At 40.7% G+C, this 27,435-nt stretch overlaps 1 protein-coding gene across 3 annotated transcripts in view; it reads left to right on the top strand.

Moving 5' to 3' along the window:
* ERN1 (endoplasmic reticulum to nucleus signaling 1) overlaps positions 1 to 27,435 on the top strand; it is a 138,043-nt gene that overhangs the window by 40,758 nt on the left and 69,850 nt on the right. The window contains exon 1 of one of the 3 annotated variants that reach the window (XM_069076287.1): positions 9,856 to 10,004. The exons of the other annotated variants lie outside the window; for them this stretch is intronic. The gene's annotated coding sequence lies outside the window, so the exon portion shown is untranslated. Of the gene's footprint in view, positions 1 to 9,855; positions 10,005 to 27,435 lie in introns of those variants that run through there. 3 annotated transcript variants of the gene reach the window in all.

Below are 27,435 nucleotides of genomic sequence, written 5' to 3'. Positions count from 1 at the left end.
GTTGCCATCCACATGTCTGACAAAAGAGGGACTTGCCTTATATCTTGCTTCATGACCCTGGTGGTCCTAGTAACCAAAGTTATTAATATTAGTAATAAGTTACTAATTAGTAAACTAAACAAGTTACTGAACTAAAACAAGTTACTAATTAGCAAATTAGTAAACAAGTTACTATTTAGTAAAAGTTACTAATATTCTCAAGGATGAGTGCCCAGGGGAAGGCTGTGCACAGCCTTCACTATACCACAATGGTCTGAGCAAACACTGAACTCTGAATTGTATTAACATATGCTCTGCCTTTGACATGAAAACCTTTTGATAGTAGTCCAACTAAACTTGATTTCCTTAAGCTTTTTAATTCCCTTCCCTGCAAAAGGTTGAAAATCATGATGCCCAGAAGAGTGACATGTGGCCATCTTTTTTTTTTTTCCATTGGATCAGACCTGTGATTTTTGGAGGAACTTTAGCCATACAAACTGGCACCTTCTTTGAAATTTAAGGTCTTAGCAAATTGAAACATGAGATGTTCACTGATTTGCTTGGGCCATGCACGTGTATGTGTTAGAAGGGAGTCGTCTTGATTCCTCAGCCAGCTTTCTGTCTATTATGCTACACTGCCTCTGTGGATTCTTTTCCTTTTTAGGGTTCTCACTTTTTCCAACTTATTTTCATCCTTTATAGACAGAAAACCTGGATTAGCCCTATAGAATAGACACACCCCTGTGTGGTTTTGTTGCTATTCTTTCTTCCGCAGCTTTCCCATTGTGTGAAATTTATTTGGCCAGACAACACTTTGAAATATACTGATGGAATACAATGGTTCCTCCAGAAATTAGGGGGAAGCTTGGGAGCCAGCCAGGGCAGAGTAAGCCCGTTTTGCATGCCAAAAAATTATCACTTAAAAAAAAATACATCCACAATTCCGTATTCATATTTTAGAGGGAGAAAATATCTCTAACATTGACATTTTCTCCCAACACCCTCTCTATTCATACTGCAAGAAATGCAGTTTTTAAAGAAACTGCTTCAAACTGATCTTCCCCAACATAAAATATATCATTATTCACCCACATACCTTGAACACAGCCCCTGTCTTCTCTTGTTTACTATACTCAGCTCAATATAGTAATTTTCTTTCTTTGAGATTCCAGAGCCTGCCTCTTAAAGGAAGAATTTGAGAAATCTAATTAAGGCCCAGTGATGTGAGTGAAGGTTTCACTTTTTCCACATTTTGTTGTTTCTAAGAGAAAAAGCTGAGTATGCAAGTTGTGTAGCACAGGTTGGTTTTAGCCACTTAACCGAGGTTTTTTCCCGGATGTGGCTATGCTGATGTGTATTTCTTACTGTTTTAAACCTACTTGGTTGTGGTCTTTCCTAGCAATGAAAACTAAATCTCATAAAATTTGCTTTTAAAGCAGGGAGCATTTTTGGACTGAGATGTCTGCTTGGAGGTTCCCATGTCTGGTAGAATGTAACAGAATGTAACATTTCTCACTTAGCTCTGAGAAGTTTGTTGTGGCATAGAGCTGAAAGGGGTCTCCACACCTTCCACCTGTCACTCCTGGTTCTGACCTCTGGGGCCAGGCAGACCCTTCCACACCTCCAGTTCCTTTGCATGCTTCTACTTTCTTGAGTGCCACTTGGATAAGAGAAGCCAAACTCAAATTTTAATGAGTGCTCCTGGGGGCAGGATAGCTGGATGGTGCAATGGCTAGAGCTCCTGGCCTGGAGTTAAGAAGGCCTGAGTTCAAATTTGGCCTCAAACACTGTGTGACCCTGGACAAGTCATTTAATCCTGTTTGCCTCAGTTTCCTCATTTGAAAAATGAGCTGGAGAAAGAAATGGCAAACCGTTCCAGTACCTCTGCCAAGAAAACCTCAAATGGGGTCATGGAGAGTTGCACACAACTGAACAACAGCAAAACTTGCTTCACCTCACTGGGACACACCCAAGAAGAGTAGTCAGAGCATGGAGAGTCAATTTAATGGTTCTCAAGATCCATAAAATGGATGCTATGGGCTTTATTCTTTTTTTTTGGGGGGGGGGGCAATTGGGGTTAAGTGACTTGCCCAAGGTCACATGGCCAGTTTTTGTGTTAAGTGTCTGAGGACAGATTTGAACTCAGGTCCTCCTGACTCCAGGGCTGGTGCTCTATTCACTGAGCCACCTAGCCACCTCCGTCTGGGCTTTATTCTTAAATCTCCAAGTTGAAAGTTTTTCCCTCTAGTTAATCAGTTGACAGGCATTTATTTAAACTCTTACTGTGGTAGCCGACACTGTGCTAGGCATTGGGTATATAAGGAAAGTCACAGAGAAGTTTCTCTAGCACTTACTTTTATCTGTCAATCAGATTTGTTTCCTTTCTCCCTGTTGGAGGTCACTTTCAGCAGCAGTGGCGACTCCCTCCTGCGTGGAGCATTAGTTTAATTGTTTTTTTGGAAACTAAATGTGAATTCTTAAATCTCACTGTACCCTTTCTGAGTAGTAACTGAGTGTGCAGGAAAGCATACTGGACTTGAAGTCAGGAGGGCCTGGGTTCAAATCCTGCCTTTGATACTTAATACCTATATAATTGTGAGCAAGCTATATATTCTCTCTGAGTCTCAGTTTCCTCATTTGTAAAGTAGGGATAATAATAGCACCTACTTCACTGTGTTGTAGTGATTATATAAATCGTTTTGTAAACTTAAAGCACTATATATACATTTTGGGGAGCTGTTGTTATTATGTAACTGAGGAAATTTTTCTTGTTGTTCAGTCATTTCAGTCATGTCCAACCTTGATGACCCAGTTTGGGGTTTTATTGGCAGAGATATTGGAGCAGTTTGTGACATCCTTCTCCAGTTCATTTGACAGATGAGGAAACTGAGGCAAACAGGGTTAAGTGACTTGCCCAGGGTCACACAGCCAATAAGTGTCTGAGGCCAGATTTGAACTCAGGTTTTCCAGACTCCATGCCTGGCACTCTCTCCATTGTGCCACCTAGCTGCCCAGTAAGTGCTGTCATTAGTTAACTGATGAAATACCAGAGTACCTGAATGCTTTATTTTGGGTTAGGAAGTTAAAAGATTTTGGTTACTGTTGGGACTGATGTAAGGCTTCCTTTACTAGAAATAACAAAATAGTAACTGTTCATTGTTGCATTTTTATCTCTTCCCCACTTAGTCAGTCTGGAATATCTTTGCTGTAATATGTAGATAAATTTGGTGATTAAGAAAGAGGGGAGATTCAGAACTCAATCTTTTTTTCCCCAAAGGAAAGCTGTTTTCCAACCTCTAAACATTTTAGGTTTAGTGTAAAAGGGCCGACAGATAGTTAATGGAGGACAATACCCTCACCTGATTTATCTTAGGCGGTGAGACATTAGCAGTGAGCTCCGTTCTGCTGGCCTAATCATTAATTTTCTCTTTTCAACTCCCCCTGACAAGTCTGTTGTTGTTCTGGTAGTATGAGAACCTCCACTCATAGGAAATGGAATAATCTTTGGTGCACATTTTCTGTGTTTTGGGCTGCTTGAATATCCTACACAGTTATCTAGGCTGTCAGTCCACAAGCTTTTATTAATGCCTACTATGTGCCATACACTGTGCTAAGTGATGAAAATACAAAGAAAGCGAAGGTTGTACAGTGTAAGAAAAAAGACTAGGGTCAAAGATTGAGTCCTATAGAAAATATTGGAGTAGGAATGTAATGTCTTGTGGGGCGAATTCAAATCTGACCTCAGACACTTGACACTTACTAGCTGTGTGACCTTGGGCAAGTCACTTAACCCCAATTGCCCTGCCTTCCCCCCTGCAAAAAAGAAAAAATAAAGAAAGAATGTCTTTAGAGGGTAGAGACTAGGTTTTTTTTCCCTTCATTTTTGGTCTTTGTTTCACAGTGCCTCAAACATAGTGGGCAACTTATAAATGTTTGTTGGATTGAATTGGGAATGTAGTAAATCGTGTGGGCCCTGCCACCTTAAGGGGCAAACTTTTGATAAGAGGATTCAAGTCATGATGATCTAAAGAAGAGATGGGAGGTGGCTAGGTGGCGCAGTGAATAGAGAGAGCACAGGCCCTGGAGTCAGGAGGACCTGAGTTCAAATTTGGCCTCATACACTTAACACTTACTAGCCATGTGACCTTGGGCAAGTCACTTAACCCCAATTGTCCTGCCCTCCCCCCTCCAAAAATAAAAAAAATAAAGAAGAGATGAGCTTTGACCCATCTTCTCAGGATGAGTTCTCGTAACATCATATAATTGTAGAGTCACAGGGTTGAAAGGGACCGAAGAGAGGTCATCTCATTCAACCCCCATCAGAAGCATGAATCTCCCCTCTGACACTCCCAGAGAGTGGTCCTCCAGCTTCCTTTGGAAACCCTCTGCTCTTCATGAGTGACCTACCACTTCCTGAGACACAGCCCTCCTGGAGGCTCTAACTGAGGGTGCTGAGTGGAGTTCTGCCTCTTGGCAGCTTTTGCTCTCTGCTCCTTGTTCTCCTTCCTGGGGCCAAGAAAAACAAGCTCAAAATCTTCAATTCCTTCAACGGTTCCTCATATGAGTTCAGGCCCTCCCCCACCCTCCAAACATTTCGGCTTTCTCTGGACATTCCAACTTGTCAGTGTCCTCAGCTCTTCCCCTTATCATGGTAGATGTGATTCCAGTTCCTAATTTTGGATGCCTTTCTTGTATTAAGTTTACTTCCCATGGGTATATAACTATATAACTATGTTGTGGGGAAGAGGAATATTTCTTGTCCCAGCTGCATGATTTCAGCTGAAGGGAGGGAGGTGATGTAATGAGTAAGAGTGCTAAACTTGGAGTCAAGAAGACCTGATTTCAAATCCCATTTCAGACATTTACTGGCTGGGTGACCCTGGGCAAGTCACTTAACCTCTGTCTGCCCTGGTCTCCTCATCTGTAAAATAGTATCTACCACCTAGGGTTATTTTGAAGATCAAGTGAGATAACATCTATAGTATTTTGCAAACCTTAAAGGGCTATATAAATGTGATTTTTGATTGTTATTAAAAATAGTTTCTTATCTCTTTTCTCATTGAAGGAATTTTCTGAGATTTCCCTTTCTCACATTTACTTCCTGATTCCTGTTTCACCAGAGAACTAACCTGCTTCCCTTTGTTGCTGTTGAAGAATAGAGAAGGAGGTTTTGTTTGTGTGGTTGTGAGAGAGGCCTGTTCTTTGCTGATCCTTGAATATGTGAAGGATTATCTTAAAGAAGGAATTCCGAAGCTTTGTTTGTGTCCTGGACCCCCTTTGGCAGTCTGGTTAGTCAACAAGAATTTTTAAACACCTACTATGTTCGAAGCAATGTGCTAAGTGCGGAGGGTAAAAGGAAAGGCAATAACAGTCCCTGTTCTCTAGGAGTTCAGTCTAGCAGCCTGTGGGCCCCTTTTCAGAGTAATGATTTGAAATGAACAAAGTAAAACACGTGGTATTACAAAGGAAATTAATTATATTGAGATGCAGGGAAAAGAAAGGATGGAAGGAAGAGACAGAGAAAGAAGAAAAAAAGGAAGGAAGACAGAGCACTGGTCTTAGAGTCAAGAGGACTTGAGTTCAAATGTGGCCTCAGGTGCTTACTAGCTGTTTGACCCTGGGCAAGTCACTTCACAGCAGTTGCCTCTGGGAGGGAGGGAGGGAGGGAAGGAAGGAAGGAAGGTAGGAAGAAAGGAAAGAAGGAGGGAGGGAAGGAAGGAAAAGAGGGAAGGACGGAATGAAGGAAAGGAAGAGAGGAAGGAAGGAAGGAAAGAAGGAGGGAGGGACAGAAGGAAAGAAGAAGGAAGGGACAGAATGAAGGAAAGGAAGGGAGGGAGGGAGGGAGGAAGGAGTAAGGGAGAGAAGGAAGTAGGAAGGAAAGAAGGAGGGAGAGACAGAAGGAAGGAAAGGAGGGAGAGACAGAAGGAGGGAAGAAGGGAGGGACAGAATGAAGGAAAGGAATGGAGGGAGGCAGGAAGGGAGGAGGAAGGGAAGGACAGAAGGAAGGAAAAAGGAGGGACAGAGTGAAGGAAAGGAAGGAAGGGAGGGAGGGAGGAAGGAAATTTCAGGTGGCACATGCTTAGAGGCAGAAGCTGATAGATTGCTTGAGTTTAGGAGTTCTGAGCTACACAACTAGATCTGATCTCTTTCTATCTGCACTCAATCGGGTGAACCCTGATAAGGGGGTGGGTGGGCAAACAGGTTGCCTAAGAAGGAGTGACCGGTGCAGGTCTGCAATGGAATGAGTCAAAGCTTCAGTGTCACTTAGGAGTAGCAGATGTAGCTGTTGACTCCCAGACAGAATCATGTTCTTTCGGAAGGCAGAAGTGGTAGCTGCTGCTTCTCTTTTTTAATGTATAGTTTGAGGTATAACATATAATAGATTATAATTCTAGAATGTTAGAGTAGGAAGAAACATTGAAATTATCTAGGCCCAACTTGTTCCATGGTGACAATGGGATTTGTTTAATTGAATGCAACACGACAAATATTTATTGAACACTTACTCTGTACCAGACACTATGCTAAGGGCTGGGGATATAGTCCCTGTGTGCAAGGAGCTCTCATTAGATTGGAGGTTGTTGATCACCCCCCAAATCTGATGCGTTATGATGGTGCAAAGATGTCTGTGGTTTCTCATATGGAAAGCCAAGGAAACATGAGCCCCAGCACCTGCTGTCCAGGTGACCTGGAGAGGAGGATGGTCTGGAGAGATGGACTGTATGGCCTCACCTGAGGACCAGCCTGATGAATTTAGGAAAGGCTCATTAGGAAAGGCTGCAAGGTGATAATCATTTGGACCTTAGCAATTCTCACTGTACTGCTAATTGCTTTTTATGATTTAATATTTTATTTTTCTCCCAATTATGTTAAAAAACAATTTTAACATTTTTTTTTAATTTTGAGTTCCAAATTTTCTCCCTCCCCTATACTGCTAATTTCTGCAGCTGCCAAATTACAGATTAAAGGGGTTCTGGTGTGTTTCACTGGAGGGGAGTGTCAACTCCCAGATCCATGAAGTGTTCAAAACATGATTCTTGAAGTATATCAAGAAAGTGTCTCTTATGCCTGGGTGACTTTGTTCATTGTATTTGTTAGCTAATCCATAGAGTTTGAGGTAACCCTCTGTGAAGTTTCCTCCCCCTCCCAATGCCCTACCTCCACCCCATCCCCCAATAAACTTAGAAGACTTGGATTTGACACCTTGGTCTGCCTTTTCATTCATTCAGTTTGTATTTGATTAGGGTCACAGTGCTAGGATAGGAGTTTAGGGATATAGAGATAAAAAAAAAAACACAAAACCAAAAACCCCAACAACCCAGTCCCTGACCTCAAGGTGCTTATATTCTATGAGGAGGTGGAGGAAATATTTTGTTGTTAAATCATTTCAGTTGTGTCTGACTCTTTGTGACCCCATTTGGGGTTTTCTTGGCAAAGGTACTGGAATAGTTTGCCATCTCCTTCCCCAGCTCTTTTTACCGATGAGGAAACTGAGGCAAACAGGGTGAAGTGACTTACCCAGGGTCACATAGCTACTAAGTGTCTGAGACTGAACTTGAACTCATGAAAATGAGTCTTCCTGACTCCAGGCCAAACACAATATCCACTGTACCACTTAGCTGTCCCTATTGTGGTATTTGGGATGGGGGAGTGGGACACGGATAACATGTAAACATTTAAGTAAATCAAAACATAATTTTGGGGAGATGGCACTTGCAATTGGAAGCATTTCCCAAAAAAGTCCATGTAAGAAGTAGCCTTTGAGATGAGATTTAATGAAATCTAATGAATTTGATGACATCTCCAGAGGTGAGCGCCTTCCAAGCATGGAGGATAACCTGGGTAAGGACATGAAGATGCAAAGAATGGGCCAGTTCTCCCTCCAGGCTCAGCTTCCTGCCTTCCTTTGACTTCACATTAAAATCCTATCTATGCCTTATTGGAGGCCTTTTCTGATCTTCCTAAATTCTAGTGCCTTCTGTCTCTTGACTATCTAAAGTTAATCCTGTGTATATATATTTTTTCCTTTTTTTTGGAGGGGAGAAGGCAGGGCAATTGGGGTTAAGTGACTTGCCCAAGTCTAGTAAGTGTTACGTGTCTGAGGTCATATTTGAACTTAGGTCTTCCTGACTCCAGGGCTGGTGCCACCTAGCCTCCCCAATCCTGTGTATATCTTGCTACACAATTGCTTGCATGTTGTTTCACCTATTAGATTATTAATTCCTTGAAAGCAGGGAGTGGTTTTTGTTTGTTTCTTTGTTGCCTTTTTTGGTATCTCCAGTGCTTAGCACAATGCCTGGGACATAGTAGGTACTAAATAAATATTTATTGACTGACTGATAATTGGCAAATTATAATCTCAGTTTCTTTTTCCATAAAATAAGAATTAAAATATTTGCATTTCCTATACCTCACAGGTTTTTTGTAATAAAGTGCTTTGTAAACTATAAAGCACCACATTGTCTTTGAGATGGAGATACTACTACTATTATTACATAGCATAGGGTGTTATTAATATATTTTTATGACATTTTGTTGTTGTCATTGAATTGTCCAGTCATGTCTGACTCTTCGTGACTCCAAACAAAAGGCTTGAAAAACTTTTTCATGCCAAGTTCTCCAGGGCTTGGTGTCAGGATCAGGCACCATGGCAGCTAATTTGGAGAGGTCCAATGATACTCCATGTACAAAAACAAATTAATGGGAAGTATATAGAAAGGAATTTTTTTCAGGGGGGAGGGAATATGAGTTGTGATCAGGAAAGGCTTTATGTAAGAAGTAATATTTGAGATGTTTGGTATAATCTCTATCTTAAAGGAGCTGTGGCCAGTGAAAGATAAAGTGACTGAGGAAACAAAGTTTTGAGCTTCTAAGTATATTGATTTATTAAGTGATGCATGCCAGTTGCTTGACAAATAGGTTCCAGTCCCCTCAGCTTTGGTACTGGACCCAGAACACAGGAAGAGACAGATTTTTGTTCATTAAAAAAACATTTAATCAAATTTTTTGTTGAGTTGTTTCAGTCATGTCCCACTCTTCGGTACCCCATTCTTTGGAGTATCAAAGATGGAGTGGTTTGCCATTTTCTTCTCCAACTCATTTTACAAATGAGGAAACTGAGGCAAACAGGGTTAAGTGACTTGCCCAGGGTCACAAGGCTAGTAAGTTTCCAAGGCTAGGTTTGAATTTAGGAAGATAAGTCTTTGTGACTCTAGGATATGCACTCTACCCATTATATCATCTAGTTTCCCAATTAATCAAATAAGATCAATTAAAAGGAAACAATTAACTAGGATATAAAATTAGGTAATTGGATTTCTAATTGGAGGAAAGATTAGGGACTTTCTAAGTTAGAGGGGGGAGAATGAACAGGTGCACTTCCCTGAAGTCAGAAAAAGAGGTATCCCACTCCCCTCACGTTTCTGTGTTCAGTCAAAGGAACAAAGAAACAATAACTGATTGAACAGCACAAGGCCAATTGTCAGATAAGACATATGGGTTGCTTGAGATGTATAATTATGAAAAAAACTCCTCACATCAATCTTTGGATCCGACTGGGTTTCTGGTCAGTATAACCTAGTTCCTTAATTAAGGGTCTCTAAGCAGCAGGTAGAACCATGCAGGCTAGTTTTAAACAATGCAACAATGTTTTCTCACAATTCCCACAATTGAATAAAGTTTTCTCACAAGACAGAAGTTGGACTGGACCCATCCCTGAATAGGAATGGAACTGAGCTGGGTCGAGAATTGAATCACAAGATGTGTGTGTCAGTGTGGTTCACTCCACTCCCACAACCATTTGCTGTCCTAATCCCCTCAGAGCTCCCATTTTATTTGAGGCAACAACACAAGTTTTTCTAAATCTATAAATAATATGCACACAGTGAATGCAGGGTAGCTTTGTAAGTGCTGTAGAAGCTTGGGAGGGGGTTGGAGGTGGGAAGTGCACAGATCCAGAAAGGCATCAGGGAGAAGGTGGAACCTGACTTGAATCTTGAAGGAAATCAGGGATTCCTTGAGGAAAGGTAAGGAGGAAGTGCATTCCAGGCATAAAGGAAGACCCAGTGCAAAGGTGTGGAGACTGTGATGGAGAAGATGCGTGAAGAATAGAAAGGCCAGTATGGCTGGATCTCAGACTTGGTGGAGTGGAATAGTGTGTAAGGAGACTGGAAAGGTAGGAATGGACTGGGCAGTGCAGAGTGTTAAGTGATAAACAGTGTGTATCTGATGCTGGATGTAATAGGGAGCCACTGGAATTTATTAAGAAAGCAGGGAATGTGATCAGACATGTATGTTAGGAAAGTCACTTTGGCAGCTGTGTAGAGAATGGATGGGACTGGTTGGTAGAGGTTTGGGGCAGAGAGCGCAAGTAGGAGATGTCGAAATAATCCAGATGAGAGGTAACAAGGCCTTAACCAGCAGTGGGGAACCTGCAGCTTTGAGGCCACAAGTGGCCTTCTAGATCCTTAAGTGTGGCCTTTTGATTGAATACAAATTTTAAGGAACTTTAAACTAAATTGGCTGTATGAGTTAAGAGGGAGGGCCTCTATGAGAAATGTTGTGGAGATAGGTGAGACAAGATGCGTCTGGATATGTGGGGTGAATGAGAGTGAGAAATTGAGGCTGACCCCAAGGTTGACAATGTGGCTGATCAGGAGCACAGTGGTGCCATTGACAGTGACAGTAAAGTTCAGAAGACTGTAGAAAATGGAATGAAGTTCAGTTTTGGAATTCTTGGGTTTGAGATGCCTGTAAGACATTCCATTTGAAATATCTAATAAGCAATTGGTGATGTGGAACCAGAGCCTAGAAGAGACTGGTTAGATACATAGATATGGGAATAATTTGTATATGCATATTTATGTGTGTGTACATATGTATGTATATGTATAAGGTGTATAGAGATAGTAATTAAAGCCATGGTAGCTGAGGAGATCATCAAAAGAGAAAATGTAGAGAGAGAAGAGAAGGGGACAGAAGACAGAGCCTTGGAATATATGCACAATTAGTGGCCCTGACTTGGATGATGATGCTGTTGTTCAGTCATTTCCACTCTTCTTGACCCCATTTGGGGTTTTCTTGGCAAAGATACTAGAGTGGTTTGCCATGAAACTGAGGCAAACAAGGTTAAGTGACTTGCCCAGGGTCACCTAGCTAGTAAATGTCTGGGGCTGGATTTGAACTCATGAAGATGAGTCTTCCTGACTCCAGGCCTGGCACGCTATCTACTGTGCCACCTTGCTGCCATGACTTGGATGATGATCCAAGACTGAGAAAGAGTGGGAGACAAGTAGAAGAAAAATTGAGAGAGAAAATTAACATAAAAACTCAGAGAAGGGATATTATCTGGACAGGTGAAATGTTGCAGAGAGGTTGGAAAGGGTGAAGACTAAGAAGCAATTAAGAGATCATGGGCAGGGCGGATAGGTGGCACAGTGAATAGAGCACCAGCCCTGGAGTCAGGAGGGCCTGAGTTCAAATCTGGCCTCAGACACTTAACCCAAAACTATCCGTGTGACCTTGGGCAAGTCACTTAACCCCAATTGCCCTCCAAAAAGCAAAAAAAAAAAAAGATCATGGGGTGTGGGGATGGGGTAGCCAGCTCTGGAGTAAGGAGGACCTGAGTTCAAATCTGGTCTCAGATCCTTATTAGCTATGTGACCTTGGGCAAGTAACCTAACCCTGATTGCATTCCCCCAAAATGGGGAGAATAAAAGAGAGATCATGGGTAACTTGAATAGAGTTATTTTTAGTCACGTGATGAAGTATGAAGCCAATTTACAGGGAGTTGAGAGGAGATGAAGTAGAGGGTGCTTCTCTAAAGGAGTTGGTTAAGAGGTAAGATAGATAAAGGACAAGAGTTAGCAGGTGCAGAGGGATTGAGCTTTTTTAAGGATTGGAGAATTTGGGGCCTGTTTCTAAGAAACTAGTAGATAAGGAGAGATTGAAGATTAGAGAAAGTAGATAATAACAGAGGAAGTCTGCTGGAGGAGTGGTAGGGGATGGCATTGAGGGTATGTGTGGAAGGGCTGGCCTTGATGAGGACTATCCCTTCATCTGAGATTGCAGGTCGAGCAGAGGATAAAGAATAGGTTTGGGAGGAAAAAAGAGAAAGGGAAAGATGGAATTATCAGAGGTTTTGAGCAGAGAAAGGCATTTCAGAATTCTTAGTCATGAAAATGGAATAAGATCAAGGGTGTAATCATCTCTGTGTGTATGTGAGGTGAGAGAAGGAGTAGTTTTGGGGGTTAATTATATTGAGTAACTGGGATGTTTGAAGGAATTGGAACATGTATGTATGTAGGTAGGTAGGTACCTCCTAGTATGACAATAAGGACTGGGGTGGAGATCAAGACTATAAGCCAGGAACTGGATTCATTGGGTAAAGAGGGAGACTATCCTGGGGTTGGTAGATAGCCACCGACATCTGGACTGGGTGATAGATTTGGAATTAATGAATGAGCAATACACATAAAATGTACTAAATTCTATGCTAAGTGCTGGGAATAAAAATTAAAAAACAAAACAAAACCAAATCCAATCCCTGAACTCAAGGAACTTATATTCTAATAGGGGTGAAAATATATATAGGAGAGTGGTATTTTTTGGTTTGGAGAGTGTTAATAGGATTTTACTGAGCCAGTCTCTAACCTGAGAATGATGAAACAGCTGGCCAGAAACAGAGTGCCAGTAATCAAGTAGTCGTTTAATTAATTAGTTTCATCATGAGGAACGGATTTGCAAATCGGGAATTCTCCTAATCAGAATTCTACCTTGCTGAAGTGAAGACAGAAATTATATACATAAATCACTAGTGGAAAGGGAGTGGGGAAGGTGGATTACAAACAATGTTTTTCCCAGCTTGAGTGGTTTCCCATGACAAACCCACAAATGAGAGACAGTGCACAATTCTAGAGTCCTGTGGGAGCAATATTTCTCAAGTCTTTGGAGGTCGTTACTTGGTGGGTCACAGGACCAGGGTTCTGTGATGGGAACATGTTCTACAGTCTTTGATTTGCTTCACTTCAGGTACACAGGCAGAAAGATGGCAGTGATTGTGAGCATTGTGTAAGATTTGATTAATCATTTCAAGCTGCATTGTGAGTCTGGCTCACAAGAAGGGCAAATCTGAAAAATCTGATCTGTTAGTATATTCATTACACATATCATACTGATTATTATAAAAATCCTAATTCCCTCCACCAGGGTTACAGGGATGATAAATGGAACCATAGGGGAATAGACTGACATATCCTTTTCAGTAGCCATGGAAATACTGATTTGCTCATAGTTCCCAAGCTGGAAATTTGAAGGGGGCAAGAGGCAGGGCAGGGGAGTGTATGTGTGTGGTGACAAGACAAGAAGATAGCAGGGGGAGAAGTGAAGCCTAACTGGAGCCAGGCTAGATCTAGTAGGCCATGGGAGGCATTCCCAAAACAGAGAGCAGGATTAAGAGCAGCATTCCAGAATTGAAAGAGTTAAGCTCTCCAAGGCATTGTTTCTGAATCCTGATGGGAAGGCAGTTATTAAGATGGCTGGGGAGTGAGTCTCCATGGGTGATAAGTTGCTGATTGATAGCTGTAGAGGGAGAATCTGAAAGTCGGGTAGGAGGCAAGGAGTATTCCAGGTCCCTTTCTGGGACCTGTGAGTCACAAAGGAAGGCTTGGGATGCATTTTTATCTGGGGAGAACCAGGTCTCAATGAGAGCTAGGAGTTAGAAGAAACATAAAGGGAAGAAGTCTAAAGTAAAAGTATGTTATTTATAGAACAGGATTTCCATAGGGCACAGTGGAAAGGTTAGGCAGATCTGGAATGGGACATTGGGGAAGGGAATGATTAAGATTTTTCCTGGAGGCCCTTCCTGCTCCAAATGTAAGATTCTGTGGCCTTGTAGTGCCTTTTTCTCTTCCTTCTTCCTAAGCAAATCCTATTTAACTAGACTCTGCACAGGCCCCATTTTCTTTATGAAATCTTTCCTGACTATTCTAGCCTTTATTGATCTCCTAACTCCTACTGTGTATTTATAAGGCTTTACCATACAACATAATATTAATAACAAATTTATGTATAGCACCTGCCTCACAACAATCCTGAGGAGGTAATGTAAATATCACTTTTTTACAGAGGAGGGAAACTGAGTCTTAGATGACTTCCCAGTGTTATTTTTATTTAATGAATGTTATGCCTGAGATTTAAATACATGTTTTTCTTAAATTCAGCACCCTTTCCACTATATATCTCCCTAAATAAATGCACATAATCAAATTTAATATTAATGATACTTTAATGATAATAATGATAGGCTAGATAGATGGATGGATAGAGCATTGAGTTTATTACCATGTTCTAGGCATTGTGCTAAGCACTGGGGTTACAGATAAAAAACAGTCCTTGACCTCAGTGAGTTTGTATTTTAAATGTAAAGATTGTGTATAAGGGCATTAAGAAGTGTGGAGAATAGAAGAGAGGGAGGCAGTGGTGGGGTGTGGAATTTATTAGGAAGTCACATGGAGCCCTGGTTCAGGAAAAGATAAGGTAAAACTGTTTTTCCAGACTTTTTTTTTTTTTAATATTCTGGCCAAGAAGTACTATATTTATAGTTACATACAGATAAACCTAGAAGGAGGTAGGCTATAGTCAGGAACAGTTAGGTGACTCAGTGAATAGAGCACTGGGCCTGGAATCAAGAAAAATCATCTTTTTGAGTTCAAATCTGGCCTCAGATACCTCCTTGCTGTATGACCCTGGGCAAGTCACTTAACCCTCAGTGACTCGGTTCCCTTATCTGTAAAATGAGCTGGAGAAGGAAATGGAAAACGAGTCCAGTATCTCTGCCAAGAAAGCCCCAAATGAGGTCACAGAGATTCAGACATGACTGAAAAACAACAATGAATGAGATTGTGGTCTCACCTTCCTCTTTTCTGGTCAGACCAAATCTGGAGTATTACATTCAATTCTGCATGCCATATATTGGGAGGATTTGTTAGTAAAAAACAACCAGAGGACAGTGACAAGACAGGGAAAGGCCTAGATAGAAACCAGGCTGTATGAGGATCAGGTGAAGGAGTTGGTGACATATAACGGGGATTGTGTGGATCCTTGGCCTTGATGTGTTCTCTGAATTTGCAGGAGGACTTGAAGGAATTTATTTATAATAACGACTATGCAGTCACTTGCCACTTTAAAAGCTTGCCACCTTGCTATTTATAATGGCTTATTTTTTTTTTAAATTTTTAATTAAAAAATTTTTTTTCAAATGCTTTATTAACTTCTGGTTTACATCATTCATTTCCACCAAATTTTGAGTTACAAATTTTTTCCCCGTTTTCCCTTACCCACCTCCCCAAAATAGCGGTCCCACAGGATATGCTCTCCTCCAATCTGTTCTCTCCCATATCTTCTCCCAAACCCCCTTCGACTTTTCCAGTAGGGCATGGTGGATCTCTATGCACCAATGCCTGTATATCTTATTTCCCAATTACATGTGAAATAGTATTAATAATTGTATTTATATATTTTTAAACATTTGATTTTAAAACTTTAATTCCATATTCATTCCCTTCCTCCCTTGTCACCCACCCTTACTGGGAAGATAAGCAATTCAGTATAGGTAGTACATGTATAGCTATGCAAAACATTACCATAGTAGATCTATTGTAAAAGACTGACTACATTTCCCTCCCTCCTATCCCACCTCCCACTTGTTCTATTCTTTACTTTGATCCTTTCTTTTTTCAAAAGTGGATGCTTCCAATTTCCCTCCCCCCCAGCCTGCCCTCCCTTCCATTACCCCCCCCCCATCCCCTTCCCCTCTACTCCCTTGTAGGGTGAGATACCCTATTTAGTGTGTATGTCATTCCCTCCCTGAGCCAAATTCAATGAGAATAAGGTTTTGCCTTTTTGCCTTCCTGTTCTTCCCTTCCATTGTAACCATTTTCCCTTGCCTCTTCTTTATAAGATAGTTTACCCCATTCTTTCTCTCCCCATCTCCTCTTGTTATATTCCTCTTTCACCTCTTAATTTCACTTTTTAAGTATCATCCCTTCCTATTAACTTGGTCCTGTGAGCTTTATGTATACCTGTAAACATATATACACACATTCACATATGTATTCATACTCCTGTATACCCTCTGATATAGACATATATATATTATATATATTTCTATTCCCTTCAACTATTTTCATACTGAGAAAAGGTTCATAAGTTACAATTATTGTTTTTCCATGTAGGAATGTTAATAGTTCAACTTTGATAAGTTCCTTATGATTTCTTTTCCCTGTTTACCTTCTCATGCTTCTCTTCCTTCTTGTATCTGAATGTCAAGGTTTCTCTTCAACTCTGGTTTTTTCATCAAGAATGCTTTCCCTGAAACTTATACTCAGTTTTGCTGGGTAGGTGATTCTTGGTTTTAATCCCAGCTCCTTGGACCTCCGGAATATCATATTCCAAGCCCTTCGATCCCTCAGTGTAGAAGCTGCCAGATCCTGGGTTATCCTGATTGTGTTTCCACAATATTCAAATTGTTTCTTCCTGGCTGCTTGTAATATTCTCTCCTTGATCTGGGAATTCCAGAACCTGGCTATAATTTTCCTAGGAGTTTTCTTTATGGGATCTTTTTCAGGAGGTGATTGGTGGATTCTTTCAACCTCTATTTTGTCCTCTGCTTCTAAAACATCAGGGCAGTTTTCCTTGAGAACTTCCTGGAGGATGATTTCTAGGTTCTTTCTTTGATCATGGCTTTCAGGTAGTCCAATAATTTTAAAATGATCTCTCCTGGATCTATTTTCCAGGTCAGTGGTTTTCCCCATGACATTTCACATTGCCTTCTATTCTTTCATTTGTTTGGATCTGTTTAACAGCATCTTGATTTCTCATAAAGTCACTAGCTTCCATTTGCTGCAATCTAATTCTGAAAGAATGATTCTCTTCAGTGAGCTTTTGAGATTCTTTTTCCATCTGGCAAATTTGTCTTTTTAAGGCATTCTTGTCCTTATTGCCTTTTTGAGCCTCTTTTGCCATTTGAGTTAGTCTATTTTTTTTTTCTGAAACAGGAAGAAGTTTAATTTGTTATATTCAGTAAAATTAACCTCTTACATAATTCCTAATTTTGTCAGGGTCGTTTTTATTAATATAACGTGAGTTAGTCTATTTTTTAAAGTGTTGTTTTCCTCAGTCAGGTTGTTGACTCTCATTTCATAATTTTCTTTCATCGTTTTCATTTCTCTTCCCAATTTTCCTTCCACTTCTCTTATTTGCTCCTTAAGGTCCTCTATGACCTGTAACCAGTTCATATTTTTCTTGGAAGCTTTTTGTGCAGGAGTTCTGACTTTACTGTCTTCCTTCTGTTCCATGCTTTGGTCCTTTTTGTCCCCAAAATCGGAGTCTAATGTTGGATTGCTTTGCTTGGTTTGCTTCCTTTGCCTTCTCATTTTGCCACTCAATTACTTGACTTTTGGGCTTTTTGCCACAGTAGGACTCCGCCACCAGACAGGGGAGCTTTGTTCCAAATGCTGGGGTTTTCTCAGCTGCTGAAGGTATTAGTTGGGTGCCCTCTCTGAAGCCTCCACATGCTCTGGCAAGCTGGTCACATACCCTAGGACCTCCACCCTAGATTGCAATCCAGATCCAAGCAGGTTAAAGCAAGAACAATTACCCCTTAGACTGGTTGCTTGGTCCCCCTACACTCTGCAGGCCAGGAGCTGAAGCTGCCATGTGGGGGCAGCTCCATGGCAGAGGCTCCTCAGTGACTTCTCCCTCCGGGAAGAGGCCGTGCTCCCAACTACTGGATCCCAAAGTCCACACTGCACTGACCTCTCGCTTTGTCTTTTGCATCTATTTGTTGATAATTCTGGAAACGGCCACAGCTGCTGGTGATCTGGAGTCCCTCCAGCTGGTGGTTGGTCAGGCTCTCCCTGGGGCTAAAACCTCAGTGTGGGGTTGGGGTTGGCTCCCAGAATACTGCGCTGGCCACTTCCTGTGCTGCCAGCCTGCTGGGCTGTCCTCAGCAGGAGGTTAGCTTCTTTGTGTCATTTTGTGGATTCTCTAGCTCCAAAGTTTGTTCAGAGTCACCTTTTACATGAATTGGGGGAGGTGGAAGCCAGAGTCCCAGGGAAGTCCTGTTTTTACTCCGCCATCTTGACTCTAGCCCCTGGATTATTTTTTTTAAGGTTTACAATGCATTCTGTAGATATCATCTCATTTGATACAATAACCTTGAGAGGTAGACAGTCTACCCATTTTACAGATGGGAAAACTAAGGTTGAGAAGATTTTCTCCAAATAAGGTACCTAGTAAATGACAGAGCTAAGACTTTTAAAAAGAACAGCAACAAACCAGGTTTTTTGATTCCAAGTCAAATGTTCTTCCCATAATGCGTGCTATCTCAAGTTGAGATCAAGCATATTCATCAGTTGGTCCCTCAGTGCCCTTATTACCTATATTGGGGTGTTCTGTTAAGTGATTGTGCTTTTTAAAAAATGAGAGGGATGCAGTAAAAACTCATCAAGTTTTATTTATAAAGTGTTCATTGAGATACCATTTCAGGAGCAACATGTCCTGGAAATGCTCATGACTATCTGTGGCCGGCAATGATCTCCTAAGGTTCCTTGACCATTGTAGTAAGCACACTGTCCTTGCAGCTTCTGTAATCAAAGGCATTTTCATTCTTCCTACATCTTTCTATATCTACCCAAAGCTAACTCAAAAGGAGAAGCTTCAAGCATGGATGGACTGAAATTTTAGTCAGTTTTGCCACAGACCTTTTCCTGTTTTTAGCTGACTTATCACCAATCATACTTTCCCAACCACACAAGTCTTTTTTTTTAAGTGTTATCAATTTGTTTGTTTTTATACACGTCATTTCTCAGTATATTCTTCCTCAACTCCCTTCCCCCATCTAATCTTCCCTCATATTAAAGAATAACCCAATAAACCCAGCCTGGGACAGGAGGTAAGGGGGTCGGTTGTCAAGCATATACCACATTCCACAGCCCCCTATCCACGCTACCAAGGAAGCATATTTAATCTATTCTCTGGGATAGACTGATCATTTCATGTTGTCACTGGCCACCTCTCTTCTGATAAACCTGTCTTTAAGAAGGTAGATGATGCTAGCAGTAACGGAAAGCAACAGGGTTCACAGAGTGTTTTACCTTTAGGTTTCTTTGAGGCAGTGGTTAGAGCATGGGGCTTAGAATCAGGGAGACCTGAGTTCAGATTTGGATATTTAGTTTAGCAGTTTTTCCAGTTGTCTGATTCTTTGTGACCCTTTTTGGGGTTTTCTTGGCAAAGGTAGGTAAAAAAAAAAAGTGGTTTGTCATTTCCTTCTTCAGGTCATTTTATAGATGAGGAAACTGAGACAATCAGGGTCAAGTGACTTGCCCGTGGTCACACAGCTAGTAAGTGTATGAGGCTGGATTTGAACTCAGGTCTTTTGGACTCTAGACTTGGCACTCTATCCACTGTACCACCTAGCTGCCCTAATCTGACTTTAGATACTTAATAACTGTGATCCTGGGCAAGTCATTTAACATCTCTTTTCCTCAGTTTTCTCATCTGTAAAATGGAGATTTTACAGTCAATAGCACCTATCCTTCAGGGTTATTATGAGGATCAAATATTTGTAAAGTACCTAGCATAATACTTGGCACATAGTAAGCATTATATAAATATAAATATTATATATAAGCACATATATAAATATTCATATTATATAAATATAAAATTCCCCTTCCCCTTGTGTTTGGGTCTGTAAATGCAGTTAAGGTAAAAGCAGTTGTTATATCTTTCTGGAAAAGTGCTTTGTAAACCTTAAAGTGCTATTAGGAATATTAATTATTATTTATCAAAGAACCTCTGAGCATGGATGAATGGAACCTAGAGCAACTGTAGGACTATTCTTTACTCTCACCATAATAAAACTGACTCCAGTAGTTCAGGGATGAATACTCCCCCAATTAATGCAGATTGCAGCACCTTTTGTAACTTGGTAGCCTTTCATTGTTAATTACTCTGGCAGGTAAGATCGGACTCCTTGGAGCTAGCCTTCCTGCTAATAACAAGCCCTCCAAGGGAGTTCCCTTGGTAGGTCCTTGGATGACACACATCACCAGACTACAATGGAAAAGCCTTTCTACCTTGTGCTTCTCTTCCTTGGCCTTCAAGACCTCAGGGTTACCTGTACCCCACAGTAAGGCATTAGAGAAGGACTTCACTGTGCTATCACTGATACTTCACGTTGTGAAAACCCTTTATCCACTTTACTCACAATAATCCTGGAGGCCAGTAGCATTGGTGTTATTCCCATTTTACAGATGTGAAAATTTAGGTTTAGAAGTAGAGCTACTTGCTGTGGCTCAACTTTGATTGAAGTCAGTGCGTAAGCTTGGATCATCCAGCTTCAAGGCTAGGTCTTCAAGGCCAATGCTTTGAAAAAAAAATCTTATCGATGTTTCCTCTTCTGGTTTTTACACATCACTGTCATTTCTGAGTAATCCCCCTGTGCACACCATAGAACTCGCCCTTGTCACAATGAAAAGCAATTAAGTAAAACAAATTGACCAGGCACCTCTATCTGATGGAATATGCAACCTTCCACACATACCTGCTGTTGACCACAGCTCAACCAAGAAGACAGAAGTAGGTTTCATCATCAGTATTCTGGAATCACGATGGGCTGTGGCATTAATCTGAATTCTGGTGTATTTAGTGTTGTTTATCTTTATGTTGTGATGGGTATAGTGTATATTGTTCCCCTGATTCTGCTTTCTTCAATCAGGTAGTTTATTTTATATTCAATTCAGGGAACAAAACATAACACAGTACAATTTAAAAAAAAAGATGATTGGGGGAGGCTAGTGGTGCAGCAAATAGAGCACTGGCCCTGGAGTCAGGAGGACCTGAGTTCAAATGCAGCCTCAGACACGTAACACAAATACTAACCGTGTGACCTTGGGCAAGTCACTTACCCCCAATTGCCCTCCAAAAAGCAAAAAAAAAAAAGATGATTACATATGGAACTTCAAATCTACCGTGTACAACCTGCTGTTCCCTCCAAATATACAGTAAAGTTATCATGTAAATTTCTTTTTTTCTTCCCCCCACCACCCTAGAGATGATTGCCATTAGATATAAATTGGTATATACATAATATATACACACATAAACACATGCATATATACGCACATATATGTAAAATTATTCTATTGTTTCTAATGTAAATAATTCAGTCAGTTCATAGACATTTCCCCAAGTGTCTCCAAATTCCTCATATATATCCTTTCTTATGGCATAAGAAAATTCCATTATATTCATATAGTGCCATTTGATCTGTCATTCCTTGCTTGATGGGTACCTATTTTGGGTCTTTTTACTTCTGCAAAACAACAAAAAACCTTTTATGTACGTTTTACTATAGATGGTACCTTTCACTCTGGTTTTTACTTACCTCTTAGGAATAGATAAAATATAACCCATTAGTGAAGTGAAAGTCTGTGAACAATTTATTGAATTTTCTCATATAATATCAAAAACTATTTTCTATAATTTATTTTTATAATTTAGCTCTCCAACAGTATATGAGCATGCCTGTCTCTGGGATGGGCTAGAGTCAGCCTGTACCAGTGCTTGAAAGTAGATTGTCAAATATTCAGTGTGAGCATTTATACCCTAGAAACTGGCAAACACTATAAACCAAGGCTTGATTTTTTGTTTTATTGATTCTCTAGACTTGAGAAAATGCTAATAATGCAGTTTAAACTTAAAAGTGTGTCCCATGTACATTTTTTAAGAGAACCAACTGTTAAACATTTACCATCATATTCTTGTTTGTTTTGTTACAATGTTTCCAACATTAAATATTTCTAAGACCATTATTTTTTTCTCCAACCCTATCTCTCCAGAAAGATTTACACATAAGAAATCCTCTTTCTTTTTTTCTTTTCTTTTTGGAGGGGGAAATGCAGGACAATTGGGATTAAGTGATTTGCCCAAGGTCACACCACTAGTAAGTGTTAAGCATCTGAGGCTAGATTTGAACTCAGGTCCTCCTGACTCCAGGGCCGGTGCTCTATTCACTGTGCCACCTAGCCTCCCCAAGAAACCCTCTTTCTTATAGAAGGTGGTAAGTGAATGTTGCTTGACTTCACTTTCCAACATTTCATAACCTAAATATGTGATCATTTATTCATTTATTCATGAAATGCATTGTTGGGGGATTGGCAATACAGAGATGAATAAGACATGTTACCTGTCCTAAAGATTCTGGCTAATGAGATGATTGGGATCTATAGGGAGGTTTATCTTTCAAGTTATAGGAGTTTTAGCCATTACAACCATAGATTAGAGATGGAATGTATTTGCTGTGCTTTGAGGTAGAGGTATGAGACTGTAACTGAGACTGGATTGCATTTATATAGCACCTACTATGTGGTAGGCACTGTGCTAATTGTAGATAGTTGCCCAAGTATTCATTCTAACTGAATGTAACACATTAGAGAACCTCAGGCCTAAGTCATGGAGTACCTTAGTTTGAATCTGATACTTATTAATTGTATAATCTGAGCAAAGTATTTAATATCTGTACCTCAAGCTCTCCCTAGGACTTATATACTAAATTAAAGTCTGCTGTGCTTGGGTAGATGTGGACAGAGCTTTCATGCCAGCCCATAATGACAAAACCACAGATCTTCTTTTTTAATGTCATGTCAATGTTTTTTTTTACTTTATATTTTATTTTTTCCCCAATTACATGTAAAAACATTTTTCTCCTTGATTATTCTTTTTATTACTTCTGGTTCTGCTGTGACTTCACCTTGCTCATTTATTATTTGAGATTTTCTTTTATTTAATATTTTATTTTTTCCTCAATTTCATGTAAAAACAATTTTTAATGCTCATTTAAAAAGATTTTTCTCATTGAGAAGGTGAGTAATTGATACAGATTATACATGTGCAGTCATGTAAAACATTTCCATATTAGTCATGTTGAGAAAGAAAACACAGACCAAACCCTTACCCTCCAAAAAAAAAAAGAATAAAAGTTTTAAAAAGTATGCTTCGATCTATATTCAGAATCTATTAGTTCTTTCTCTGGAGATGGATAGGATTTTTCATCATAGGTGCTTCAGAATTATCTTGGATCAATGTATTGTTGAGAATATATGTCATTCACAGTTGATCATCATACAACATTGCTATTACTGTGTACAGTCTTCTCCAGAAAACAACAAAAATTTAGAGATATCTATATCTGTCCATATGTCTATATCTATCTATCTCTGTCCGTTTGTCTAACTATCTATATATCTATCTGTCCATTTGTCTATCTATCTCTATAGGAGGATGATGTGGTCTGAGCTGTATTTTAGGAAGATCAATTTGACAGCTTAGTAGAAGATGGATGTAGTGGGGAAAGCCTTGAGTCAGAGAGATCAATCAACAGGCTACTGCAATAGTCCAGGTGTGAAGTGATGAGGATCTGCAGCAGGGCAGTTAGAATATCATAGGAAAGAAGGGGCATATATATACTAGAGAGGTTACAAAGGTGGAAATGATAGGACTTGATCACTGCTTGGATAAGGGGAGAGAGTGTGAGAGGTTGAGGATGGCACCCGGGCTGGGGGACTGGGAGGATGATTGTACCCTCAAAAGTAATAGGCATGTTAGGAAGAAGGGAGGATCTCAGGGAAAAGATAATGAGTTCCGTTTTAGACATATTAAGTTTGAGATTTCTATGGGACAGCCAGTTCAAGAAGTCTAAAAGGTTATTGGAGATGCAAGACTTGCATGGAAATGATCATTGAAGCCATGGGAGCTGTGAGATCACCAAGTAAAATATAGAGGGAGAGGAGAAGTGAGCCTAGGATAGAGCCTTGGGGGACCCTCACTGTCAGCAGGCATTGGGTAGATGAAGATCCAGCCAAGAAAATGGAACTATCACATTGATATTGGAGGTAATAGCAATCTGGAGGAGTGTCATGAAAACCTAGAGAAGAGAATGTTAAGGAGAAGAGGGTGATCAATAGTGTCAAAGGCTGAAGAAAAGTCAGGAAGGATGAAGATTGAGAAAAGGCCATTGGTTTTGGCAATTAAGAGGTCATTGATAATTTTGGAAAGAGCAGTTTTGGTGCAATGATGAGGTTGGAAGCCCTACTTCTGAGTGAAGAAGAGAATGACAAGAGAAGTGAAGGCAGCTATCACCGAAGGCCTTCTAAAAGAATTGAGGTACAAAAGATGAGAGATATGGGATGATAGTATGGATGGTTAGATTAAGAGACATTTTTCTTTTTTTGAGGATGATGGAGACATGGGTATATTTGTAGGCAGCAGACAAGCAACCAGTAGACAACTGTCAGCCCATAGGAAACTTGAGGAGGGATGAAAAGGTTTGGAAGAGTTGCTGTGGGGAGTGGGGTAATGAATTGATTAGGGAGATATAAAAGGACTACTTTGTGGCAGTGAGGGCCCAGGTGGGAATAAACTTGTAGAGGACCCAGTCAGGATCTTTTTTTCTCCAGCATGGTTCAACAGCTGTGCGTAAAGGCCGGGGTTTGGAAGGGCAAGATGTTATCTATAGAATAAAGGGGCAAAGAACTAGAGAAACAAAAACAGCGTGGAGTAGGACTGGTTCATCAATGGGTCAAGAAAGGGCAGAGAGGAGAGTATAGCTCGTGCAGGGTTGATGGCCTGGGCAAGAGCCGAGGAGCTGAGGGCCTGGACGTTCCAGTGAGAACAAAGAACAAAGATATGGTTGCAAGGCAGAGTGTTGGAGTACCAACAGATTACAATCAGATAAAGGAATTTCAGAGTTCATGAATATGGGTGTGGAACATTGGTGAGTGAAGCAAGATTAAGTATATGATCATTTCTATGTGTTGCTACAGTAGGGTGGAAGAGTAGGTCATGGGAAATGAATGTACTGAGGAATTGGGACGTTTGGGCATATTATGGAATATCAATTTGTATGTTACAGTCCCCTTTCAGGTTAGGAGTTGAGTAGGAAAGACTGTGGGCCAAGCATTCTTTGTATTCCTAGTATTTTGAGCAGTGTTTGGCACATAGTTAAATGCTTAATAAATTCTGGTTGACTCACAAAAAAGGAAGAAAGGGAAAAAGAAAGGAAGAAAAAGAAAAGAAGGAAGGAAGGAAGAAGATGAAAGTCTATAAACAATAGTTACCAGAGTTGGGCATTTATTTCATGCCAGACACTCACTTCTGGTGATAAAATTACAAAAGTGAAACAATGACCAACCACAATTCCAAAGGACACTTGATGAAACATGCTATCCACCTCCAGACAGAGAGCTGATGAACTCAAACTGCTGAATCACAATCATATTCTTCCCTCTTTCTTTCTTTTCTTTTTTCTTCTTTTTTTTTTGGATGTGGCTATTGTGGGAATTTCTTTTGCAAGACTATACATATTTTGGGGCAGCTAGGTGGCACAGTGAATAGAGCACTGGCCCTGGAATCAGGAGGACCTGAGTTCAAATTCAGCCTCAGACACTTAACACAAAACTAACCATGTGACCTTGGGCAAGTCACTTTCCCCCTCCAAAAAAACAAAACAAAACAGAAAAGACTATACATATTTGTAATGGATTTTGTTTTTCTCAGTGAGTAGAGCAGGGGAGGGGAGATAGAATTTGGAACCAAAAATAAAATAAAATAAAATTTTTTAAATTATTAAAGTGAGACTGTTGACCTGACTTCAAGGAGTTTTATATCTCTAATGGGAGAGACAATACAAATATAGGGCTAGTGGTCAGGGAGGGATTGTATTGGGAGTCACAGAGACATTAAGTTGATCCATCATGCAGTTGACTGACATGCTGTTTCTAAGAACAATGGTCATATTAACCAGCCTATCACTTAGCATTTACTAAGTACCTAGCATGTGCGAGGCACTAGAATTACAAATAACAGGATAAAATAAACCCTATTCTTTTTTTTTTTAAGCAATCTGGGTTAAGTAACTTGCTCAAGTTTACATGGCCAGTTATTTCTGGGTGTGGTGCTGAGTATCTGAGCCCGGGATTTGATCCCCAGGTCATCCCAACACTGGAGCCAGTGCTCTTACTCGCTGAGCCACCTGGCTGCCCCTAAGCAATTGGGGTTAAGTAACTTGCTCAAGGTTACGTGCCCAGGTGTTTCTGGGTGGGTGCTAAGTGTCTGAGCCCGGATTCAAACCCCCAGGTCATCCAGACACTGGAGCCAGTGCTCTTACTCGCTGTGCTACCTGGCTAGTTAATTTACCCACCAATACAGATAGCTCAACCTGAGGCAGGAAATCCAAAGCTGAGAGAGTAACTCCCTCAAGGAGGACTGGATACATTTTTTCTCATGGTCCAGTACAGTAGTGCTTCTCTAAGATGGGGAGAAACAGCAGAGCCACAGGGGAGAAGGATGATGGATTTAGAGCTGGAGGGGGCCTTAGGTTGGCCATAGAGTCCAACTTCCTCATTTTACATATGAAGAAACAGAGTCACCTAGAAGGTGAGTTACTTGTCCAGTAACTTACTACAGCTAGTAAATGTGTGAGGTGAGATTTGAACCTAGGCTTCGTTCACTGCCCTATCCACCATACCATGATACCTCTTCAAGGGCTTGATATATAGGAAGCGTGATCTGGATTAGGAAAATAGGACTAGGTTAATTGATTGAACCTAGGTCATAGCACAGAGCCAGGATTTCAACTGTGACTCCAAATTCCCTGTTCTTTTCAATGGATCATACATCTCTTATGCTAAAGAGGTTCTTAGGTGACTGGATGGACTAGTTTCTAAGCCAGAAAATCATGGCTCTTAGACATTGGAGCAGTGATCCCTAGAAGGGTTAGTTCCTCCAGTACATTCCATCCTGGCCATTTACCGCTCTGCCCTCCTGGGTAGCTTAACCCTTTACTAGGAACTCCTAGTCTGGGGCCTGCACTGTCCTGATTCATGAATATGTCTCATGGCTGGCCCCAGCCACATCTCGCAACCCACTGTGGTCATTTTCTTGCCCTTCAGTGCTTTGTCTTTGCCCTTCTAGACCACAAGCCCTTGCCATCTACCTGCCTCTGGACATAATGTGTCTCCCCTTCCTTCCAAACCCTTACCTTCCTGCTCTGGAATGGTCATGAAATCAGCATTGCCATTGCTCCTAGAAAGGACTTGCCAGTCAACTCCCCTATGGCTCCACTTGTGGTTTCTTTGGCTTCCCAGACCAAAACAATCACTCCTTGTCTCCCAGCTTCTAGATGTTCTACTATCTTCCCCTATGAAACTTCCCTATATAAGCTCCTTGAACACAGATTGTCACTCAGTTTTTAATTTTTATTTCTAGCCCTTAGTACATCATTTGGTACCCAATAAGCACTTAATAACATTCTTCTTTTCTTTTTTCATTTCATTTCTTTTTCTCCTTCCTTCCTTCCTTCCTTCCTTCCTTCCTTCCTTCCTTCCTTCCTTCCTT

This window comes from Petaurus breviceps, unplaced genomic scaffold (assembly GCF_028583685.1).
Source record: "Petaurus breviceps papuanus isolate PSGF00001 unplaced genomic scaffold, PetGlider_PUasm1.0 90925, whole genome shotgun sequence".
Classification (NCBI taxonomy): domain Eukaryota; kingdom Metazoa; phylum Chordata; class Mammalia; order Diprotodontia; family Petauridae; genus Petaurus; species Petaurus breviceps.
This window is presented reverse-complemented; position numbering and strand designations above follow the sequence as displayed.